Raw genomic sequence first — 24,093 nt, forward strand, 5'->3', positions numbered from 1 at the left:
AGAGTTACAAAAACACCATTTGCTTTCTGTTTGTCATTGCTTTCTGTGGTTTGCCTAGAACATCTTTGCCTTGCTCCAGGTTATGCAGATATTCTCTTATGTTTTCTACTAAAATTTTTATAATTCTAGCATTTTCATTTAGATAGCTGATCCATCTTAAATTAATTTTGTATACCTGTGAGAAAAGTATGGAGTTTTGTTTTTTCTTTTCATACTGATAACCTATTGTTTAGCATCAATTACCAAAAATATTTTACTTTCAATTTGAATTGATTGGTGCCTTTGAGGAAATTATAAATGTGGATCAATTTATGGGTTCTCTATTTGGTTCCAATTTTATTTTCTACTTGTTGTACAAATACAAAACTATGTTGATTTCTGTAGCTTTATAGAAAGGGCTGAAGTCAAGTAGTGTTTGTCCTACAACTTCATCATTCTTTTTCACCTTTTTGGTCAATTCTGTGTTATTTGCATTTCCCTATTCATTTTAGATTTCGATTAACAATTCCTATTAAAAATCCAGCAGTGATTATTATTGAGATTGCATTAAGTCTATAGATTAATTAGGTGTTATTTTTCATATTAACGATATTTTGCTTTCCTCCATGAACACTTTATCTCTGTCCTTTTACTTGGGTCTAATTTAACTAAGCAATCTTTTGTATTTTTCAGTGTAGTAATTTTTCCCAGTCTTTGTTAAATTTATTTCATTGTACTTTAAGCATTTTGAAGCTATCTTAAATGGAATTTAAAAAATATTTTCCAACTGTTTGTTGTTTCTGGTATCTAGAATACAATTGATCTTTTAAAAGTGAACTTTTATTCCAGAACTTTGTAAATTTGCTTATTAATTTTAGGAATTTCTTTGTTAATTTTTACGACTTTCTACATAAACAATCATGTCTGAGATTAAGGATTGTTTTAACATGTCCTTTCTCATCTAGATACTTTTATTACTTTTTCTGTTTTCTGTCCCCTCCATATTATGTTAAATAGAAAGGATGAGAGAGAACCAGAACAACCCAAATGTTCACCAACAAGTGAATAGAAACATAATTTATGGTATATTCATATAATAAAAAGCTACTTAGCAATAAAAATAAATGAACCATTGATACATGCAATAATGTGCTTAAGTCTCAAAATCATTTAGGTCAGTAAAAGAAGTCAGAAAAATGAATACATAATATATGAATTTATTTATATAAAATTCTGGAAAATACAAACTCATCTATAGTGAAAGAAAGTATATTAGTGTTTGCCTGGTGATGGAAGGAATGGTGGGCAGAGGAAAGCAGGATGCAGGACATGCAAAGGGACACAAGAAACTTTGCAGGGAGGGGTGTGTGATACATTTATTTTCTTGATTGAGGTGATGGTTTCCACTGGTGATGTCAATTTTTTTCAGATTTTATACTTTAAATGTAATTTATTAAAAGTGAATTATAAATCATTATGGCTATAAAAATGTTTAAAAAATGTAAAAAAATAAACCCACCTGGAAATTAAAATCCTTCTTCTGAACAATTCTTGGGTAAAAAGAAAATGTAAGTTATTAAAACATATTACAATGCCTTTGTAAGTAAGTTATATAGTATGGGTACTTGATTAGAGAGTCAGACTAATGGAATAAAATGGCAAGTCCAGAAATAGATACAACCATATTTAGAAATATAGTACGTGACAAATCTGATATCTCGATCACTGGGTAAAAATATAATTTTAATCGTTGTTAGGACAACTGAATAGCCATTTGGAAAAAAATACAATTAGATCCATTCACACTATACCCAAGTATAAGCTTCAAACAAATCATAATTCTATGGGTATTCCATTAAAATATTTTATATATCAATTTTATTCATTTCTATTGCTGAGTAATACACTAACAGGCCACGATTTAACTATTCTTCTGTTAATGTGCATCAGAGGTGTTTCAACTTTTGATTATTAAAAATGAAGCTTCTGTAAACACTCATGTACAGGCCTTTCTGTGTACATAAGTCTTTGTTTTTCTGGGATATCCGGGAGTTCAATAACTGTGTCATATGGTAGCTGTTAATCACTTACAAAGCTAATATGAAGGTTAAAGACAAAAGTGACTAAAAATAGCTATAACTACAGCAATTAGTAAAGGTATACACAAAATAAAAAAAGATATAAAATGTGACATCAAAGTATAAAATGTGGGAGAAGGGGAGTAAAAGTGTATATAGTTCTGGAATGTGTTCAAACTTAACTTGCTATCAACTTAAACTAGACCTTTTTATGTATAAATAAATGATATAAGTGAGCCTGATGGTAACCACAAAGCAAAAATCTATAGTAAATACACAAAAATAATGAGACTGGAATCTAACTATAACACTAAAGAAAGTCATCAAACCACAAGGAAAGAAAGCAAGAGGAGAAAGGAAGAGACAATAACTACAAAACAGCCAGAAAACAGTTACCAAAATGGCAGTAAGTATATACTTATCTATAATTACTTTAAATGAAAATGAACTTAATGATTCAATCAAAAAATATAAAGTAGCTGAATGGATTAAAAAACAAAACCCATCTGTATGCTGCCTATAGGAGACTTCAGTTATAAGGATACACACAGACTGAAAGTGAAGGGATGGAAAAAGGTAGTGCATGCAAAAAGAAACCAGAAGAAAGCTGGGGTAGCTATACCTATATCAGAAAGCAGACTTTAAAATTAGGACTGCAATAAAAGACAAAAAGGGCATTACATAAAAGGTCAATCCAATAAGATATAACATGAACCTAATCATTAGGAAACATAAGGCAAATGCAAAATGGGAAATTTTTCCAAAGTTGGAAATTGGTTTATTAAGAACAAAGAGAGAAGTGAATTCTTCAAAAATGTCATAAAAGCCAAAGAACAGCTATGGAATTTCCAGATTAAAGGAAACCAAAAAGATATGACAGTCAAATGCAACAGCTGACCCTAGGTTGGATACTCTCCTAGAGGGAGAAATGCTATAAAGAACATGCTTAGTTCAAGTGGCAAATTGGAAAATGAATAATATATTAGATTAAGCCTATATTAGTGTTAAATTTACTGAGGTTGATAAAAGTACTTGATTATATAGAGAAATATCACTACTCATAAAATGTATAGTGAAATAACCACTAAAGGGACATGATATATCTATATTATCCTCAAATGGCTCCTGTCTCTCTTTTTCTGTCTCTCTCTCTCTCTCTTTCTGTCTGTAGAACAAATTATAAAGCAGATAGACTAAATATTAATGATAAATAAATCTAAGCAGAGGACATACAGGTATTTTGTATTATTCTTTTTCTTGTGACTTTCCTGCATGTTTGAAGTTATTCCCAAATTTTAAAAAGTTTTTTTTCAATTAAATACTTTCCATAGTTGCATAAATTAATAAAACTGAGCCCTGAAAAAGTTGTTAGCCATTGACTTTCCTGTTCTCTCTTGCTGTCCTAATCTGAAAAATGGGGATAATATTATTATCCACCTCATGACGTTGTTGTGAAAGTTAAAAATATTAATAAATGCAGAAGATGCTTAGAAAGCGCCTGGTAAGTAGTAAGCACTCAATAAATACTAGCTTTCATTGTGTGCTTGCTGTGGTGGTGGTGGTAGTGATGGTTAGTACCATTATCATTGTTAGAGACCAAAGCTTAGGGATCAAGAGACTTCATGCAGATCAGACTGACGCCTAGTACCTTGATTCTCATTCTGCTCTTTTCTACTGTGTGACATTTCTTGATTTGAGTTTGGTCTGATATTGCTAGTGGCAAACCCTGATTTGAAGGAAGATAATTCCAGCCTTTAATTCCTTTTGGCAGATATAGGACACGGTAAGCAATATATGTTCAAGGACAACTTCTGTTCTGGCTTTACAGATGTGTTGGTTCTAGAATCTGAAATAAAAGGGAATAGCTCCAAGTTCAGCAGTGCAACTTGCTAATATCATTTAGGGTACAGACCCTGAAAAGGCTCCTTTGTGTCTCATAAAGCCTTGCACAATTTTTTGGCAATTTTTAAAAAATCCGTAATTTATGGTTAACCCTTTATAGCTTACAAAGCATTTTCATGTGCACTTCAATAATTCACTCACAGCACAGGGCTTTCCTCATACTTGGCATTGGATTAATGATTAAGAAAAACCTGAGTTGGATTCTGCCTCTAGTCCCAAACATTTACACTTGTGACATGGAAGCCCTGATTTTGAAAGTACTTCATTAGTTTAAACCATCATAATTTGATTGTTATAAATCCAAGTCTGCATCTGATAGATTTCTACGGGGTAAATGTTCTGAATTGCCTTCTAGGTAAGAGCCTACCCTGCTTAGGAAAATAACGTGGAAAGTTTTTTGTTTGTTTGTTTTGTTCTTGCTTTTTTTTTAAAAAGTTTTTTAACTTAGGGACTCATCCGTTAGACTTTATGCTCAAGACATGGGAGCTTAAAGGGAACAAAATCAATTCTAAATATAAAATGTTGAGTAGAGATATCTATTTTTGTTGTTGTTTATTAATTTCATTGCTTATGAGGAAAGCACTTGTCTCTATCTCAGGCTTGATTCCCATCTCCTTTATTAGATTGATTGTTAATACTATTGAGGAGTGAGTTGTTCAGCCAGCATCCCCAGCAGCAAGGTCAGTGGACTGATTCTTCATTGGGGAGGATGGGGTCCCGATAGAGGAGCCTGCTTCCTGCACGAGCATTTTAAGTATGCAGAACACATCAGCTCAGGCTGAAGCTGGCAGTTAGTGCACACATACACACACACACACACACACACACACACGTATACGCGCGCACGCGCGCGCGCACACACACACACACAAACACACACACACACAGCGCAGCGCTTTCCCCTCAAGTGAGGCGGCGGCGTTAGTAACTGCAGTCCCAGAATCCTAGGCTGAGCGACCAGCGGCCACTGGCTGATTTGTTGGAGGAGCGCTGGAGCCCAGTTTCTGAGGGACCCAGTGACACGCTGCTGTCACAGCTAGTGGCAGACGCAGACAGCTCCTTCTTCCCCGCTGCTTCCCCAGCCCCTGGCAAGAGGGCACCCTCTTTCAAAAGCCAGGCAGCCCGAGGAAGATGCTGCTCCGTGCTGAGAGCGCTTCCTAGTCGCTTTCTCCTAACGTGGTGCCTGTGACCTCACCATCCGCTTTCAGGTAGGCACTTGCAATTTCTTGTTTTTAGGTAAGGGAAAACCTTCTCAATCACAGCATTTACTTTAACAAAGACTTTTTCACTATGGGAAGCAGCACAATAAGGTCTTGATAGTTAAGGAATGATTTTTCTGATTAAAGTTTAGATGCAGATGGTAACTCTACTCTCTCCCCACCTTCACAAATCTTTTGCAAATATGGAACTCGGCTTCTACATTGAGCACGTGTGCATTTCTCAGCTTTTGAGTTGGTTGACAATTGTTATGCAACTCTGGATGTGTAATTTAAAGACCTTTAAATATTTTCTTCTCCAGCGATGAAAAACATACCTGTCTTGAAAAATAAAAGACAAGTGATTCAAACTCTTCCTCAGCATTTAACATTCAGTGATGTAGACAGGAGTGAAAGTTGCTGAATCACAGAAGTTTAATATTCATGCAAATTGCTGTATTTGTGAGAGAAAGCCAGGAAGCAAATATCTTTTCATCTGTCTGAGCTCTTATACATATCAGTATAATGTGGCTTTGAAGTAGGGAAGTTTTGCATTGAGATAAGTCTGTCTGTTGTGATAAGGTGGGTAAATTAATTATTTGACAAGGTAAAGAATTCGCTGGAGGGGATTTCTTCTAAAATGAGCTAGGTTCTAGGATCGCATTCTTAGCTAACAGATCTATCATCATAAAACTCCAAACAAAAGTATGGTTTCTTGATTTGAGTATCCTTGCCTTAGTGATGTTAATCTGCATGTTATTGCCCCTAACATTTCTTGACTTGTTTTGTTAGCCAAAATTCTAAATAAAAAAATTTAATAGAGAAAATTTTCAACATTTTATCATCTCCATCCCTTAATATTTAATTGTAACTGTTTCATGCATATCATCCCACAGGAAGTTTTGAGAGAATAATAGCTATCATTTAGGCATCTGAATTGAAATAATCATAAGGAAAATGTTTTTTAGGAGACAGGCATCCTATATGTCAGGCTCACAGTACCTCTGAGTTTTCATTGAGTTCAAAAGTGAGCTTTTAAAGGAGTTTGTGTATAAGCAGCAAATTAATCAGAGGATGTGGGTTTTGGTGACTGTTTTTACAGGCCAGCTTTGCATTCTGCTACACTTGTGAAAGTTAGTGTCTTTTTTTCATTACCCTTCTGGGAAGTGCCTCTAAGCTACCGCATGTCTTGATGTCATGTCTGTCTTGATGTGGATGACCTCGCTTCTTATGTGGGAGCATGGCACGATTTTAGGCAGATATAGGGTTATGCTTGAAAGTAAAGATAATCCATGGGCTCAGGAATTTTCAAGCTTGGACAGCCAGATACTGTCTCCTCTGATAACTCTAAGGACTCTTTGAGAAAAAAAAAAAATCACACACACACAAAAACCAACCAAACAAAACACACACACACACACACCAAAATAATGTGTGTGAGGCTATCTGCTGCCTCTTTGGAAGGTAGAGGAAAGAAAGAAGAGTGGCCTCCTTCACTTGTCAGTAATGTTTAATGCAGCTGATCCCTTTGAAGTTCTCAATAGAGATTTTCAGTCCTTGACAAATATTTAACATATATTTCCTGTCATTGCTTTTGGCTCCCATATCTATGGTTTTTACACTGGCTACTCTTAAAGTTATTTGGCAAAATAGATTCTACGTCTGCTATCTAGCAACAAACACACCAAGAAAGCACAACTTTACTTTTTGCTACTTCACACTTGGATTCATATTCAAACTTGGGATAAACCTGCTCATATTACTTTTTCCATGTTGCTTGTGGCAGCTGATGGCTCAACCCAAGGTATTGATATTACTCCTAGTAAAGTCAGGAGATCAGAAGCAGCAAGGGGGCTAAGGGCACATAATTCTTTTTTTCTTTTTTCATGTCAGGTGGGTGGTGTGTACTTGGAATGGAATCTTGGAGTGGGGGAGAGAACACTCTCTTTTTGTTTTTCTTTTGCCAATGATGCCCAATTCAGCAAGCGACTTGAGAGATCCAAAGATGTGATCTTAACCAGGCCTTCTGAGGAGGTGAAAGGTAATTTAATTCAGTTGTTGAGCTACTTTTTTCATTCTTGGTTTCCCTCAGTCCACCTTTTTTCTCATGTAGGTTTGTGAAGCAGGTAAAGGGTTAGCCAGTTGCTTGCACATTATGGATCACCATTCAGAGCTGTCTTTGCTGAGAGGGAATCAATTTCATTTTATTTGAAGCCAGAGGTGATGAACTTCTGTCACTGTTGGCTCCTGGTCACCAGCCTTCTTAATTTTAAAACACTTTTTTTTCCTCCTCTATATCTGACAGCCTTTCCTGGATAGCTTGGTGAATTAGAGTCTTGGGGAATTTTTAAAAGTAAAGCCCAGATGAACAGTATAGATTAATTCAAAGAAGTGGGTTAATGTTCAGTACTGTCATATCCCATACATTTCAATTCTCAGCAGTCAATGGGGTAAGGTTGGTAGTGCTGTCCACAGGCATTTCTAAACATGCATGATGACTTTGCAGACCTATGCTGACCAAGGTAAAAGGAAGAGAAGGAAAAAAATACAAGCAAAACATAAGCTTTCATGAAATGCAAACAGGTGCTGAATAGAGAGAAAGCCATGTAGTTATACTCACAAGTTGATTTTCCCCAAATTGCCTTGGATTATACACTAGCTCTAACAATGGCATATTGTATGCACCCTTCAGGGCTGCACTGAGTGATAGCTGTAAATTAGAATGAAGAGAAGAAAATGCTCTACAGTTTCAATATTGAAGAGAATTAGGATCCAGATGGTAAAGCTTTTTATAGCAATACATTGGATGGTGTTACAAGCTTCTGTGGCTACTGTCCTATTATATTCTCTCTGCTAAAATGCAGTTTGGTGGAGAAATTGATTGCAAAGAGCCATCTTGCAAACCTAGGAAAGTGAATTTCCTCTCCAATTTAAATTTCCCATCTTTGTTGGCTTATTTTTATTTCCCTAATTCTTAACATTTCTTCTGCTCAAATTCCAAATACAATCAAAAATACTGTGATTGTTTTTTTAATTTTAAAGTGGTACTTTCCTTTCTCTCTCTCATTCCTTTTTCACACTGGGTATCTTTCTCATATTATGAGTGTATTTGAAAAGTATATGAGGATGTTTGGACATGGATGTAGAATAGTTATTAAGTTTCCATCTGGCTTTCTAAATGTCTGTAGTTTAAGGACAACTCTTCTAATTACCCTGTCTCTGTAAAGACAATTCTCATGAGAGTTGATGGGGACTAGCACAGAAATTACCTTGTCAAGACTTTAATTTTGCTTTGAAGGGATCCTTTTTTCTCCTTTGTGTTCTCTCTGGTGAAAATCTCTTTGCCTCCAATCTCTGGGACCACGGAGACATCTCTACTCAGGTATAAATATAGAGAGTGAGCCACCTAGTGGTGACGAAAAGTAATTTTGATATTCTTAGCGGAGCCTTGCAAGTTGATGGATGGGCATGGCTAATTGTTATATTGCAAAAGTGTGTTGGTTTTGTGAAAGCTTCCTTTAATGGTATTTTCTGCTTTCAAATCAATTGCTTGGTTACAATACAAATTTCTTCACTTTGTGCTTCATAACCTGATATGACCTATCTCTTTTACCTCAAATTTTACTTCTTGTATGCATATATTTTAAAAATATGTTTGTTGTTTTTCATGTCTTTAATAATACATATTTTATACATATGTTATACATATTAAAGTATCAAGATACTTCAATAAAGGAAATACTTTATAAAGAAAGCAGTAAAATGACATGTTTCCCCAGGGTATTTACACTGGATTTTCAATAGCTTGTATATAAAAATAGGTTAATATATCTACATGTTTATGCTTGAGAAAATATTCTTATATCTTTGAAAATAAATATATGAAGAGGATAAGGGAAAAATTTATACATACATACATCAATGTATGCCTTTGTTTTATATCAAAATAGGGTTATTAGGTTTCATTTTCTACTTTTTAAGACTGACTTAGCTAATTGGTTGTCAAGTCTACAACAGCCCATGCCTTATTTCCTTATTCCTTTTCAGATTAGCTCTCTCTGTACTTCAGATCAGGACTTGCATTAGTATAGGAGGCTTATATGTTGGATGGAAACAACTCTTTGGAAAGGTTGTGACTGAGGGTATGCCTTTGTGAAATGGAATTCTCCAAATACATACAGAAGTGTGAAGGTACTGTGCAAATAAATAACATGATTATTCTAGGTGATTATTTTCAGTTTAGAAGAATTGGGAGTAGGTGGGGGAGATCTTGTTAAACCAGAATTTGTTCTAATTGCATTTTACTCTGAGCAAAAAGAAAAACAAATTTGAGAAGTCCAATGGCAGGTAATTGGGCTAAATCTTTCAATCACAATTTAGCAATGGCGCTATTTAGAGAACATCCTGGCTGCGATCAAGGGTGTCAATTTGCTTTCTAGGTCTTAAATCCAGTCTCCTAGGCAGCCCCCATCTTATCCATGCTGTTCTTCAACTCACTCACTTATTGGGGCACTCAGCCAAAATAAACTAATAAGTCTCTGTGTGCATTCTTTTAACACAAATAGCAGAAAGACATCGTTGTGAAAGTTTTCCTTCCAAGGAAGTTACCTATAGCTTGAAATAAGAACACAAACATAAATGAATGATTCCTGATTTAATTTCAAGAAGTTATGTAATGCTCCACTTGTTTGAGACTTAAATCCATATATCTTATTCCATTTATTGTTATTAAAGTAGAATGAGGTAGAATAAAATTGTTCTATTCATCAGGGGCCAACTCCTAAGTCATTGTGAGGAAATATAAAGAGCACATTAAAATAGTTTCAATATAACAGGTAATATAACCTTGAATATTCCAGCCTTTAGAAATTTTCCACTAAGTTAGGTGTTCCTGAAAATTACTTAAAAGTTTGTGATTTATCTATGACTTCATTTGAGGCTTTTCCCGTGTGCATCAGTGGTGGGAAGTGCAGTCTTGATCGGAAGTTGTGTGATTTTTCTCAACCCAACATTCCTCTCCTTGTCTCTAAACTAGAAGTCGGTGATGTGTGTTACTACATGCAGACAGTACTGTAATCATTTTAATATATTTCAAGATGATGGATAGTAAGCAACACGAGTATTCATGCATAAAACATAGGGAAAAAAGGAATAAAGAACCCTTTATTTCACATGACTTTAGGATATGAAGCATTGCAATGAAAGCAACTCCCCTCACCCCCCATCCCAACACTCTCTCTCTCTGTCTCTCTCCCTCCCTCCCATTTTCCTCCCATCCCTCCCTCCTTTCTTCTTTCCTTTTTTCTATTTTCTCCTACCAATCCAATATACTTATTTAACCTCCTAGTTTTCCATTTAAAGATCTAAAAATCCTCAGTCAACATTCACTCTCTGCATTGTGATGCATTTGGTTAATTATTTTCCACAATGTCCTTTAAATGTATGTAAATTAGACTTTTAATGAACTACAATATTTTACAGATTCTCTGCATAAATCACACCAGGTTAAAAAAATCAACCTGTTTTAGCAGTAAGCTATTTTTGGACCTTCCTCACTTGCTTCAGAGACTGAGGACATCTCAGTGCTGCTGCCTTCCAGTATATGCCCTCAGGGGCAGGCGGCCTGCACACTTCTCAGAGAACATATTGTTCTGTTTACTCCTGACTTTAAAGGAAACTTATTATATTCCTACTGTGTCAGTTGAAGCTGTGAATGAGCAGGTGTGGCAATGTAAACTCTCTTCTTCTCTAGGCTGGTTTTCCAAGGTAATGTTTATTTATGAATAGGTTTATGTATTTGCTTTTATAATAATATTTACTAGTATTATTATTATTTAATTAGTAACAATAATTTAGAAAACCATCCCACTCTTCTATCTATTCAGTGATCCAAAATGCATTCTTAAATGCGTATGCAGCATTCTTAAAGTGACTGTAAATTGTCATACTGAGAACTCAAGTAATAAGAAAGTGCTTAATAATTCTAAATAAAATCTGTCATTTAGGACAACTCAACTGTCTTATAACTGCGGCTAAAAAGACTGTCAGATCATTTTTCCTATTTTCTTTTCAAATACCCAGCAACAGTAACTATATCCTAAACTCATGGTTTTCCTTAATTTTAGGCAGAAAAATTTCCAATCCATTTTGTTCCTCATAATGACTACTTTTAAAAATTTGGTCCTCCACTATTATCACTGTTTTCTGCATCCCTTATTATTCTCTTTGAATGTATCAACAATGTAAAAACAATATTTCCAATATAAAATTGAAAATAATATGCCCAATGCTACTTCACATTCTTGGGCTTTTGCTTTACAGGGATTGGGTAGGAAATAGTTGCTTGGTAAATCCAAATAACAGTCTTGACTCCAGGGGTAGGGGATTTTGTGTTAACAGCTCTCTTAGCAGGCTCAGTCACGCCTGCTAAATGGTAAACTGATATCATCCTTGATTCATGGACAATATAGGTTACCTAAGGAAGTACCAAGCCTTTAGCTCAGGTCTTGAGAAATAAAGTTAATCAGCCAAGGAGAACAGGAAATGCCATACTAGTTTACAGACCCACAAGTTTGGGTGTGTCTCCATTTTAAGACTCCAGAAGAGAGTTATCTTGTGCACAGGGATGAGAATTTCACATCGTTCTATCTGATCTCATTGACCACCTGGGCTCCTTATCCAGGTTTTCTTATGCTCACCACAGATTTCACATTTGTAGTAAATGTGTGACCGACGTGTCTCAGATCTTCTGGACTACCCTTTCTTTTGGTTTTTGTTCAACAGATGAGTGTATCCTTCAACCACAGATTTAAGTAAAAAAAGAAAAACTACTGAGATGAAGATTAAAAGAACCTAAAGATTAAAACACCTAAAGTGGTACATCAACCACTCTCATTTACCTTTAAAATAGATATGGAGGTAAAACAAACAAACAAACCACAAAGATTTAAGTAACAATTGCAATTTTGCCTTTGTTAACATCCCTGAGAAAAATCACTTTTCAACATTTAGAATCCTTTCTATATTTTCTGCCTTATAATTTAGAGAAGAATAAGAATAACTTTCTCCTGTGTACAGCCATTTAATGCATACAAAACTTTCACAAGTGTTCTATAGGTTATGTCTCTTCCCTTCTGCAAATTTCTTGAGGTTAACAGCTGTTTCACATAGATCAGTGTTACCAAAAATCTTTACAATGATAAAAATTACCTGACATGCTTTTAAAAAATAGTAGCTTTCCAGTAACTGCCCATGGAAATTTTTCTCATTTAGGGTTTCAGAATGGTGTACGAGAATTAGTATTTTTATCTAATAATTTGTATAATCACAATCATGAAAGATTGGCAAACATTGAGAGAGGCTTTTGTGTGTTCCACTGTGCCTTGCACATAGTAGGCACTTTAAAAAAATTAACTAAATTATACCTTATTAGACCTTTCCTGATGATATCTTTTTAAACCTTGAATCAGTGATCCAAACTAATTAGCTTAGCCACTCTGCCCTGTGTCAGCAGTGAATTTAATAAGTGAGTCTTCTATGTCATCTGCATTTTTATCTATGATGTTGAACAGGGTGGAATTCAACAGCCTGCTGGGAGTCTCCCTCTAGTTTGGCAGTGAAGCAATAATTCACGTTAATTGTTGTCAGTGCTTAAACTACAAAGCTATCTAACAATGCATCCTCTATTCTACATGCATTCATTTTGTTAGTAAGGATCTGTGTCAATTGAGACTTTGTCAAATCATTACTGAAATTACTATCTCTTAAAATAACTCCTAAGTAAGGTGATCTGAAAAAAAAGTTTTGTTCACACAATTTCTTATAAACCCATGTAGGCTTCTAATGCTCACTACCTCTTTTTTGGAATCTTTACAAACTCTGCATAATAATCCATTATAATATTTTGTTGTAGGGTCGGTGGTAAACTTACAAATTCACTTCTCCTCATCATCAGTCTTCAGGAAACTCTCTTGTTCTCTGAGATTTTTGAATAATTACCAAGAGGGTTTTATTGTCACATCTGATGAGCACCATGCTTAATATGTGTTCTGTAACTACATCTCTACATCTTATTGGTGTTTATCAGGGGTCCCCAACCCCCCGGGCCACAGACCAGTAGGGGTCCACGGCCTGTTAGGAACCAGGCCACACAGAAGGAGGTGAGCGGTGGACGAGCAAGCAAAGCTTCATCTGCCGCTCCCCATCGCTCCCAGTCACTGGCATCACCTCCTGAACCATTGCCCGCATTACCCACTGAACCATCCCCCACCCACTGTCTGTGGAAAAATTGTCTTCCACGAATCCATTCCCTGGTGCCAAAAAGGTTGGGGACCGCTGGTTTATATCCAGGCTGGACTACAATTGTGTTACTGTTTATGATATGAATGGATACTTTCTTTTTCCTTGAAATCAAAAATGTGTTGGGTAATTTGGTTTCTGTCAGTTTTTATTGAAAATTACATCATTGGCCAAAGGAAGTTAACTCATCCTTCCATATACTTGTTTATATTATAAACATGCCTAAAGTAGCTTTTAAAAAATTATTTTTAGCTTTTTAGAGATTTCAGTGCAGCCTAGATTTTAGCCTTGATGAAAAAATTTACGTAGGTAATTTTATCTATTTAAATGTTTTTTTAATCCCTAGATCTGCATGAGTACTAAAAACCTGGACTTATGCCATCTATCATAAGTTCTTCAAGCATTTGCTCTGACAGTAAGTCAAGACCAAGGGATAAATAGCTTTAGGAAGCCTTGATATGAATACTATGTTTGATGAATGTAATATTATTTTATGCAAATTTGGGGACATTATAACACTCTTAGAGCATAAGTTCAAAACTTAACTCCTATTTGCCTCTGACATTTTGCATTCGGGAGTGCATTTACAAAGACATCTTGAGACATAATCAGAATTAGTCAGAAAAACAAGTGTTAAAAGGTGAAATCATAATCGTTCGCAAAAAAATAAAAATCACAATATATTGCCAATAGGAAAAAGTTAACATTTTTGTGAGTTTTTTTTTTTTAAGTAAAATCATCTGAGTGAGAGGTAGCTGGTATTTAGATTTGTTTAAAAAAAAGCAGCCAAAGAACACGTTATGAATGACAGGATTCCAGAAATATAAAAATTACATACAGCAGGTGAATTTTATGGTCAATACCAGTAGATTGAGTAGTTTCTAAAAATTATATTATTTCATTTCTCCCTGTGGCTATTCCTTGGGGACAGGTGAGGAAATCTTCTTTAGGTTGATAAATATTTGATTTGTTTTCAGTTGTACTTTCAGTTGGCTGTAGGGAGGGAAGACTGAGAATGTGGTAGGGACGTATCAAGGGAGTATGAGTAACTGTTACATAGACTAAGAGCTTGAATATTATTTTGCCTGTGTAAAAACAGTTTTCTCTAAATCTGTCTCCTAGTATCAGGATTTCCTTCTCGGAAAATACAACTCAAAGCAACATAGTAAAACCATCAGCTTAACATGTTTTCATAAACTGTGGGAAGGGTATGGTAAATATGGCTAATATTAAATACACTCTTCAGGGAACGTTGAAAGGCCACTGATACCCTGACTTTGGTGGCCACCGACATATTTGTTTCCCCTAATCTTATAAGAGAATCATAATTAGGAGCCTTTGTTTAGGGAAGGCAAAGAGAAAAGGCACAAACGGTTCTGCATGATTCCAACATAAGGCCTATTTCATAGGAGCAGAGGGTGAGTGTGTCAGGGAAATGTCTTTCGCTTCCTTTCATTTTCATGTCTCTAGGTTGTGCGTAATTTAAAGCTCTTGCTTGGCTAAGCTTTTGTAGAGAAAAAAACATTAAATAAAATAGTGAGAGTTTAAAAAAAAAAAAAAGCAAAACCGAAGTTTAGAGAACAAAACTAAGATTGTGATTCAGAACTCAGTACCTGAATTGAGAAGAAGAAATTGAGATCAGGGTCAGAATTCAGATGTATTACAGATGGTCAGAATAAAGTGCTCACACACATCCTGAGTCACAAGATGTGAAGCACTGAGCTAATATGACGTCTGAAAGACAGCCTCGAGAGAAGTAATGTAGAGAGTCTACAAGGAACACGTTGTAGGACTGCCTCACACAATCTTGATACTCAAGTTACTTTTTCTTTAAAAAATTCCTGTAAGAATAAAAAGCACAATGCCTCACCTTCCATTTTCTTTCCAGTTCACAGCATCTCTCCTCTGTCGCCATGGTTTGCCATGTGAACTCCTGACCAGTCAAATATGTCAGTGCAGGCAGAAATCAACAGAGGGAGGGCCAGTGTTTTTGGTTGTTTGGTTTCAACTTTACCTTTTTATGGTGGGTTCTGTGTTTAACCTTTCATGAGTGTTGTCTATTTTCATCTTCAAACCAATCCCAGGAGATGAGGTCTATGATTATTTCCCTCTCAGAGGTGAGGAAATTGAGACCCTGGGAAGTTATGAAAAGGTCACAGAAATTCTAACCAGGAAACCTCAGCTTCATTGATAATTGGTGAGATATTTAGCCAGAATCTAGATTTTCCTTTATCCTTTGATCTGTCCCCAGCACACAGTTTTTTAGCTCATACTATAGCAAGTGCAGCTAAGTGAATGCATACTTCTAAACTACCCCTAGACCTTTTTCCCTAGGGCCCATGAGAGGTAGTAGAGTGTGGTGTTTGATTTCAAAAATGTGGTTCATATCATGTTTCTATGTTCCAACTGAGTGATCTTTAACTTACCTGACCTTTGTGTGTGGGTCAGTTTCCTGATTTGTAAAAATGGGACAATAGTGTCTTCCAGATTAAATGGGTCCACATGGGTATATAAAGCACTTAGAGTGGTGCTTGACACATAGTAAGTACTTTCTAAGTGTTAGGATAATTTTCTTCTGTTTTCATCTCAATAATTTAAAAAACATCTCATAACTTCCAGAGTTTTGTGTTTTCTTATTTCCCATTGTGTTTTATATAATTCTTTATTCTGTAGAGCACATGACATAGATGTGTGTTTTCCAATTCTGCAAGGGATGCTAGGGCTATAGAGAAGACTACAGCATGGTCCCTAAACTCAGGAGCTTGAACAAGTGACAAAATACTTGGGAAAAGTATGGCGGGTCTTAGAACTAACTAAGATACTATGGCAGTAAGTATCTGTTCTGCTGGAAGAAGGTTGCACAAAAGTTGCAACTATTGACCTTGGTTTTGATGGAGAAATTCACAAGGTCAAAAGTGTGTGTGAAGAGTGTTCCAGGCCCTAGGACCAATGCAACATTTATGGAGATATGTGAACAAATAGGTTTTTTTGTTTTGTTTTGTTTGTTTTTTTGGTCTTGTTTTGTTTTTGAGAATAGGTAGAGGATAAATACACGACAAAGATGGATATGAGCAAGGGTATGGTATTGCAAGAGGTGGGCAAGTGCCAAAATGCAGAGAAATTCTATCCCATAATAAAAGCGGTTTAGTGAATTTTTAAGCCAGAGAGGGACATAGTGCTCAAAGGTATCTCAAAGCAATAATGGACTGTGGCAACATTAATTGCAAGGATGGCAGAGATGTATCCAAAATGTATCATCTTCCTGCAATTAAAAATAATTGGATTTCATCTTACTGGAAAGAATAAAATGTTATTATTCTTTCTATGGGTACAGTTGTGATTCTCTATGTATGCTCCTAGGGATCCTCTATAGGGAAAGGGACTTTAAAGGAAGAATAATTTCGAACTGACAAAGAGTAAGACTCCTCCAAGGAGGTGTTACAAAATTCATCATTATGGTTACTCAGTGCCAGTGTGTGCAAGTGATAAATTATGCTACCCTTTTTAAATAGTAATTCCAACTATTATTATTGTATAACTAATAACATTCCAACTTTACTCAGAGTCTGAAAATTGGTTCTGTGGATAGTGGGGCTCACTACTTCCCATGGCTATCCTGTTCTCTGCGGCATAATTTTTTAAACAATTACTAAAATTAAAGTAATATAAAAATATAATGTATTCTAGATGACTAGAATGAGGCTGCAAAAGTAATAGAAGAGAATAAAAAATAGTCCATTTTTTACTTCCTAGATTGGCTAAAATTCCTGTTCCTTGGAAATTTGGTGACATCTACTTTATTTAATTTGGTGATGTCACATATTTACTGGGTTATCAAATTGACTAAATAACTTGCTTTCCCCTATATATGAAGGATTTCATCTCCACATTCTCTCTCATTTTCCTTTCCTCACCATTCATCTATTTATCTCTTTTGCCCTAAAAAACAAAATAGTCTCATTGAGTAGAAAAAAACTTTTCACTCAGAATTTGACCTGGCTGTGAATCCTGGATCCCTCATTGACTAGATGTGTGGCTTTAAAAAGTTAGTAAAAGTTCCTGGTTTACCATTTCCTTACCTTCAAAATACAGATAATATTTATGTCATAAGTTTGCTGTAAAAAAGAAATGAAATAGTACATTAATATAATTAATTGTCTACCTGAAATATCAGAAATATCCAAACATTAATTGGTCCTGGATCCTAATTATGATTTGCTTAAATATCCAGTGATGCTACAACTATTCATAATTTATGTTACCTTAGAAATTCTGAATTAAATTATCATAGACTTGGTCACTAAAATGAATTGATGAATTCTGTATATACTTAGGTTTAAAAAAGTAGTTTTATTACAATGATAAGACTATTTTTTCCTGATGTCTTGGACTATGAACTCCTTGAGACATAGATATTGTCTTACTCATCTTTATATTCTCAAGGTGTGGCACCTTGACCAGGCTCATCCTAAGTGAAAAATGTATATTGAAAGATTTTTTTAAAAACTGACATTAGAAAAAGCTATTTGGCCTTATTAAATCATATAGCATCTAAGCATGCTGTTCACCTCAATGACTAAACATTTAAAAATACGATTTATTTTTAAATCATATTTCACCACCATACCAAATAGATACAGATTAACTGTGTCATCTCTTTCAGTAACATTTTTTTTTTTAATTTTTATTTATTTATTTATTTATTTATGGCTGTGTTGGGTCTTCGTGTCTGTGCGAGGGCTTTCTCTAGTTGCGGCAAGCGGGGGCCACTCTTCATCGCAGTGCACAGGCCTCTTACTATTGCGGCCTCTTTTGTTGTGGAGCACAGGCTCTAGACATGCAGGCTCAGTAGTTGGGGCTCACGGGTCTAGTTGCTCCGCGGCATGTGGGATCCTCCCAGATCAGGACTCAAACCCATGTCCCTTGCATTGGCAGGCAGATTCTCAACCACTGTGCCACCAGGGAAGCCCTTTCAGTAACATTTTTATGAGAAATTAAATTGAACTATATATAGTAATCATTGGAAAACTATGTTTTTGTTGTTTCATTTTGTATTGTTTTCAGGCATGAGGCCAGATCTGCTGTCAGCTGTAGCTAAGGTTACATAAGATTCAGCCGTGTATAAAGATTTGAGACCAACTTTCTGCTTCATGGTATGATGAGAAATCAAGATACGATGGAATAGATCAACAATGACTCATTTCCAGATAATTTTAAGTTGAAAGTTAATCCTAGAGGTTCCAAAAATGTCTCTAGGCAATGACATAGTAAATGGATTCTTCCATGAATGTTTTAAAGCTATATCCAAATTGCTCAATGAAGACCACAGAGTCATGCACATATAGAAACTAGTTTGCCTTACCTCCATTTAATAAATGCATTTGATACAGTTCAACAAATATTTTTATATCACCTACTACATGAAGATTCAGAATGTTTTTACCTTCTCACAAGCTGACTCTTGAGACCATTTATTTCTCTTATCTGTGCTTCAGATTTCTTATCAACAAAATGAAACAGTTGGAATAAATTAATTGATAAGATTCTTCCTAGCTCTAATATCCGAATATCTTAAGTCTGTGATTAATTCCATTACTTTGATAATGTTATATTTTTAACCTTTGAATTTTTTGTGAGACTAGGTCTCTCATTTTTATGCCTTCCAAGCAACGTAAGTCTAAAGTCTTAATAGTCTCCTCTAATATATACAACTTCTTAATATTTGGCTCCTAATACTTTCTCACATGTCAGTGTTCTGGTTGAAGTCTTTGGAGCTACATAGGTACCTGAAGCTAGAGGTCCAGGAATTAAGCTATTTTAGAAAATAACTTGTGTAACCAGAGAATATTCATGTTAAGGACACTTTACAGAGAATCTAGTTCAATGGTTCTCAAGTTTTAGTGTGCATCACATACACATAGTGGTCTTGTTCAAGTATAGATTGCCCAGTCCTGCTCCCAAATTTCCTAATTCAGTGGGTTTAAGTGGGGTCCAGTAATTTGCACTTTTAACAAGTTCTCAAATGAGGATAATGATAGTGGTCTGGAGCCACACTTTAAGAACCATTCCTCTAGGTCAACTCCCTTACTCGGGCCAGGTAGTGGCAGTACACATTTACACAGCAGGTTAGTACCAAGTGAAGCCCAAAATATTGTTATGGTACAATACAGGCATACCTCAAAGATATCGTGGGTTTATTTCCAGACCACCACAATAAAGGGAATATGGCAATAACGTGATTCACATGGATTTTTTGGTTTCCCGATGCATATAAAAGTTATGTTTATGTATACTGTAGTCTATTAAGTGTGCAATGGCATTTTGTCTAAAAAAAAGTAAATATCTTAATTAAAAACACTTTATTGCTAAAAATATTAACCATCATTTGTGGCTTTAGAGCATCCTAATATTTTTGCTGGTGGAGGGTGTTGCCTGGATGTTGATGGCTGTTGACCGTTCAGGGTGGTGGTTGCTGAAGGTCAGGGTGACTGTGACAATTTCTTAAAATAAGACAACAATGAAGTTTGCCACATTGATTGACTCTCCCGTTTGCAAATGATTTCTCTGTAGCATGCAATTCCCTTTGATAGCATTTTACCCACAGTAGAACCTCTTTCAAAATTGGCATCAATCCTCTCAAACCCTGTCACTGCTTTGTCAGCTAAGTTTCTGTAATGTTCTAAATCCTTTGTTGTTGTTTCAACAGTCTTCACATCATCTTCACCAGGAGTCGATTCCATCTCAAGAAACCACTTTCTTTGCTCATCTCTTGGCAACTCCTTATCCTTTCAAGTTTTATCGCGAGATTGCAGCAACTCAGTCATAACTTCAGGCTCCACTTCTAATTCTAGTTCTCTTGCTATGTCTGCCACATCTGCAGTTACTTCCTCCACTGAAGTCTTGAACCCCTCAAAGTCATCCATGAGGGCTGGAATCAACTTCTTCCAAACTTCTATTGATGTTGATGTTTTAACCTCTTCCCTTGAATCACTAACATTCTTCATGGTATCGAGAATGGTGAAGCCTTTCCAGAAGGTTTTAAACTTACTTTCCCCAGTTCCATTAGAAGGATCACTGTGGTTTTGTAGCTGTAGCCTTGCAAAATGTATTTCTTAAATAATAAGGCTTGAAAGTTGAAATTACTCCTTGATCCATGGGCTGCAGAATGGATGTTGTGTTAGCAGACATGAAAACAACATTAATCTCATTGTACATTTCCATTGGAGCACTTGGATGGCCAGGTATATTGTAAATAAACAGTACTATTTTGAAAGGAATCTTCACTTTTTGAGCAGTAAGTCTCAATAGTGGGCTTAAAATATTCAGTTAATCATGTTGTAGACATACGTGCTGCCATCCAGGCTTTGTTTTTCCATTTATAGCATACAGGCAGAGTAGATTTAGCGTAATTCTTAAGGGCCCTAGGATTTTCAGAATGGTAAATGAGCACTGGCTTCAACATAAAGTCACCACCTGCATTACCCCCTAACAAGAGAGTCAGTCTGTCCTTTGAGACTTTGAAGCCAGGCATTGACTTCTCCTCTCTAGCTATGAGAGTCCTCTTCTTTCAATATAAGGTGGTTTTGTCTACATTGCAAATCTGTTGTTTAGTGGAGCCACCTTCATTAATTATCTTAGCTAGATCTTCTGGATAACTTGCTGCAGCTTCTACATCAGTACTTGTTGCTTCACCTTGCACTTCGATATTATGTATAGAGACAGCTTCTTTCATTAAATTTCATGAACCAACCTCTGCTAGCTTCAAACTTTTCTTCTTCAGCTTCCTCACCTCTCTCAGCCTTCACAGAATTGAAGAGAGTTAGGACCTTGCTCTGGATTAGACTTTGGCTTAAGGGAATGTTGTGGCTTGTTTAATCTTCTATCCAGACCTCTAAAACTTTCTCCTTGTCAGCAATACGGATGTTTTGCTTTCTTATCATCTATGTGTTCACTGGAGTAGCACTTTTCATTTCCTTTGAGAACTTTTCCTCTGCATTAACAACTTGGCTAATTGCTTGGCACAAGATGCCTAGCTATCAGCCTATCTCAGCTTTGGACATGCCTTCTTCCCTAAGCTTAATCATTTTTAGCTTTTGATTTAAAGTGAGAGACATGCGACCCTTCCTTTTACTTCAACACTTAGAGGCCATTGTAGTATTATTAAGTGGGCTAATTTCAATATTGTTATGTCTCAGGGAATAGGGAGACCCAAGGAGAGGTAAAGAGATGAGGGGATGAGCAATTGGAATACACACAATAATTATTGATTAGGTTCGCCATTTTATATGGGTGTGCTTCCTGGTTACCAAAAACAATTACAAACGTAACATCAGAGATCACTGATCACAGATCACCATAACAAATATAAGAACAGTGGAAAAGTTTGAGATATTGAGAGGATTACCAAAATGTGACACAGAGACTCAAGTGAGCAAATGCTGTTGGAAAAAAATGGCACCAATAGGTTTTGTCACTGCAGAGTTGCCACAAACCTCCAATTTGCAAGAAACGCAATATCTGTGAAGCAAAATAAAGTTAAACGCCATAAAACAAGGTATGTCTGTACCTAGTCCAGTGTTCTCTTCCATTAGAGCAATGTTTCTGATAGGATAGTCTGTGGAACATTACTGAGATAGGAAATGCACATTCAAATAAATTACAATTAGTTATTTACTTGTTTGTAATTACATTTGAACAGAATATGCATTTCTTCACTTTTAAATATTATGATTAAATAAGCCTTTACCAACTCTTTAATTGCTAATTGTTACAAATGTTTTCTTAGGTAATTTTCTTTTCACTTTAGTTGCTTAATAATACATTCCAATGATATGCCTCCGGATTGATTTTTTAAAATTTTTGATTGGAGTATAGTTGCTTTACAATGGTGTGTTAGTTTCTGCTGTACAGCAAAGTGAATCAGCCACATGTGTACATATATCCCCTCTTCCTTGGATTTCCTTCCCATTTAGGTCACCACAGAGCACTGAGTAGGGTTCCCTGTGCTCTACAGTGGTTTTCATTAGTTATCTATTTTATATATACATAGTAGTGTATATATGTCAATCCCAATCTCCCAATCCATCTCACTCCCCTTCCCTCCTTGGTATCCATACATTTGTTCTCTGTCTGTGTCTCTGTTTCTGCTTTGCAGATAAGTTCATCTATACCATTTTTCTAGATTCCACATATATGCGTTAATATATGACATTTGTTTTTCTCTTTCTGACTTACTTCACTATGTATGACAGTCTCTAGGTCCATCCACATCTCTGCAAATAACTCAATTTCCTTTCTTTTTATGGCTGAGCAATATTCCATTGTATATAGGTACCACATCTTCTTTATTCATTCCTTTGTTGATGGACATTTAAGTTGCTTCCATGACCTGTCTATTGTAAATAGTGCTGCAATGGACATTGAGGGGCATGTACCTTTTTGAATTATGGTTTTCTCTAGTTATATGCCCAGTAGTGGGATTGCTGGGTCATATGGTAGTTCCATTTTTAGTTTTTTAAGGAACCTCCATACTGTTCTCCATAGTGGCTGTATCAATTTACATTCCCACCAGCAATGTAAGAGGGTTCCCTTTTGTCCACACCCTCTACAGCATTTATGTTTTGCAGATTTTTTGATGATGGCCATTCTGACCGGTGTGAGGTGATTGTAGTTTTGATTTGCATTTCTCTAATAATTAGTGATGTTGAACATCTTTTCAGATTGATTTTTATCATCTGTTGTCCTCACCAGAGCTCCTCTCTTATTGTTAAAGCCATTGTCATGAGCTGCTGAAACTGATAAGTTTAACTAAGAATATTCAGTTTTCAACGTATTTTTCTCCAACAGCCCTGATGTCTGGTTAATGTACAAAATCATTGTCCACAGGTGGGCTTTACTTGGCAGAAGGACAATCAGATTAGGAATTAATTTTCTGTTGTTTTTTTCAAAGATGTTTTTTCTATCTGGGCCTTACTACCTTCAGTCAAGCAAGATACTACGTGAATATCAGTCAGAGGACTGAAAAATGATTAGTGTGTCATGCCAAAAGATAAGATGATTTTAAGCAGAACTATGCAAGGACAAGTGTTTTCCTATTTATCTTTCAGTAAACTAGCCCTTGCTCTGGCACAAAAAGGAAAAACAAACTATAAGTGACTCAAAAAAGATGCAGGGATTCTGCTTAAATATGTAAATCTATATGGGGAGGAGACAAATAGTTATACATTTTCCTAGATAGAAAGAGAAAAACAAAGCATCCAGGATTTGGTCAAGTCAGGGAGAACTCTTCTTGAAACATTTGCACAAGCTGAGCTGGATAATGGAAAGTATGCAACTTTTGCAGGCAGTTAGACCAATGCATGGATGTTTCCCAATTGATCTGGCCATAAGCTATGGACAATTATTTAATCTCTTAGAATCTCAGTTTTCTCATCTGTAAAAAAGGGTGTGAATAATACTTTTTTTTTTTTCCTTTTTTCTAGTTTAGAGCGAGGATAGCTCCTCAATGCAGAAGGGCATCTGTCTCTTGTTATCTTGGGTCCTCCTAACATTAGTCAAAGGAAAGAATGCAGATTAAGCTAGTTTATTGTTCAACTTTATCCCACAGAGATAATGGTATCACCTTAAGACGGATAAAAACA

The 24,093-nt window shown here is 35.8% G+C and overlaps 1 pseudogene; it reads right to left on the reverse strand.

The window, feature by feature from the left end:
* Window positions 1–19,827: 19,827 nt before the first annotated feature.
* Window positions 19,828–21,603, reverse strand: LOC136126924 (tigger transposable element-derived protein 1-like; annotated as a pseudogene).
* Between the last annotated feature and the right edge of the window lie 2,490 nt (window positions 21,604–24,093).

Source organism: Phocoena phocoena, chromosome 8 (assembly GCF_963924675.1).
Source record: "Phocoena phocoena chromosome 8, mPhoPho1.1, whole genome shotgun sequence".
NCBI classification, from domain to species: Eukaryota; Metazoa; Chordata; class Mammalia; order Artiodactyla; family Phocoenidae; genus Phocoena; species Phocoena phocoena.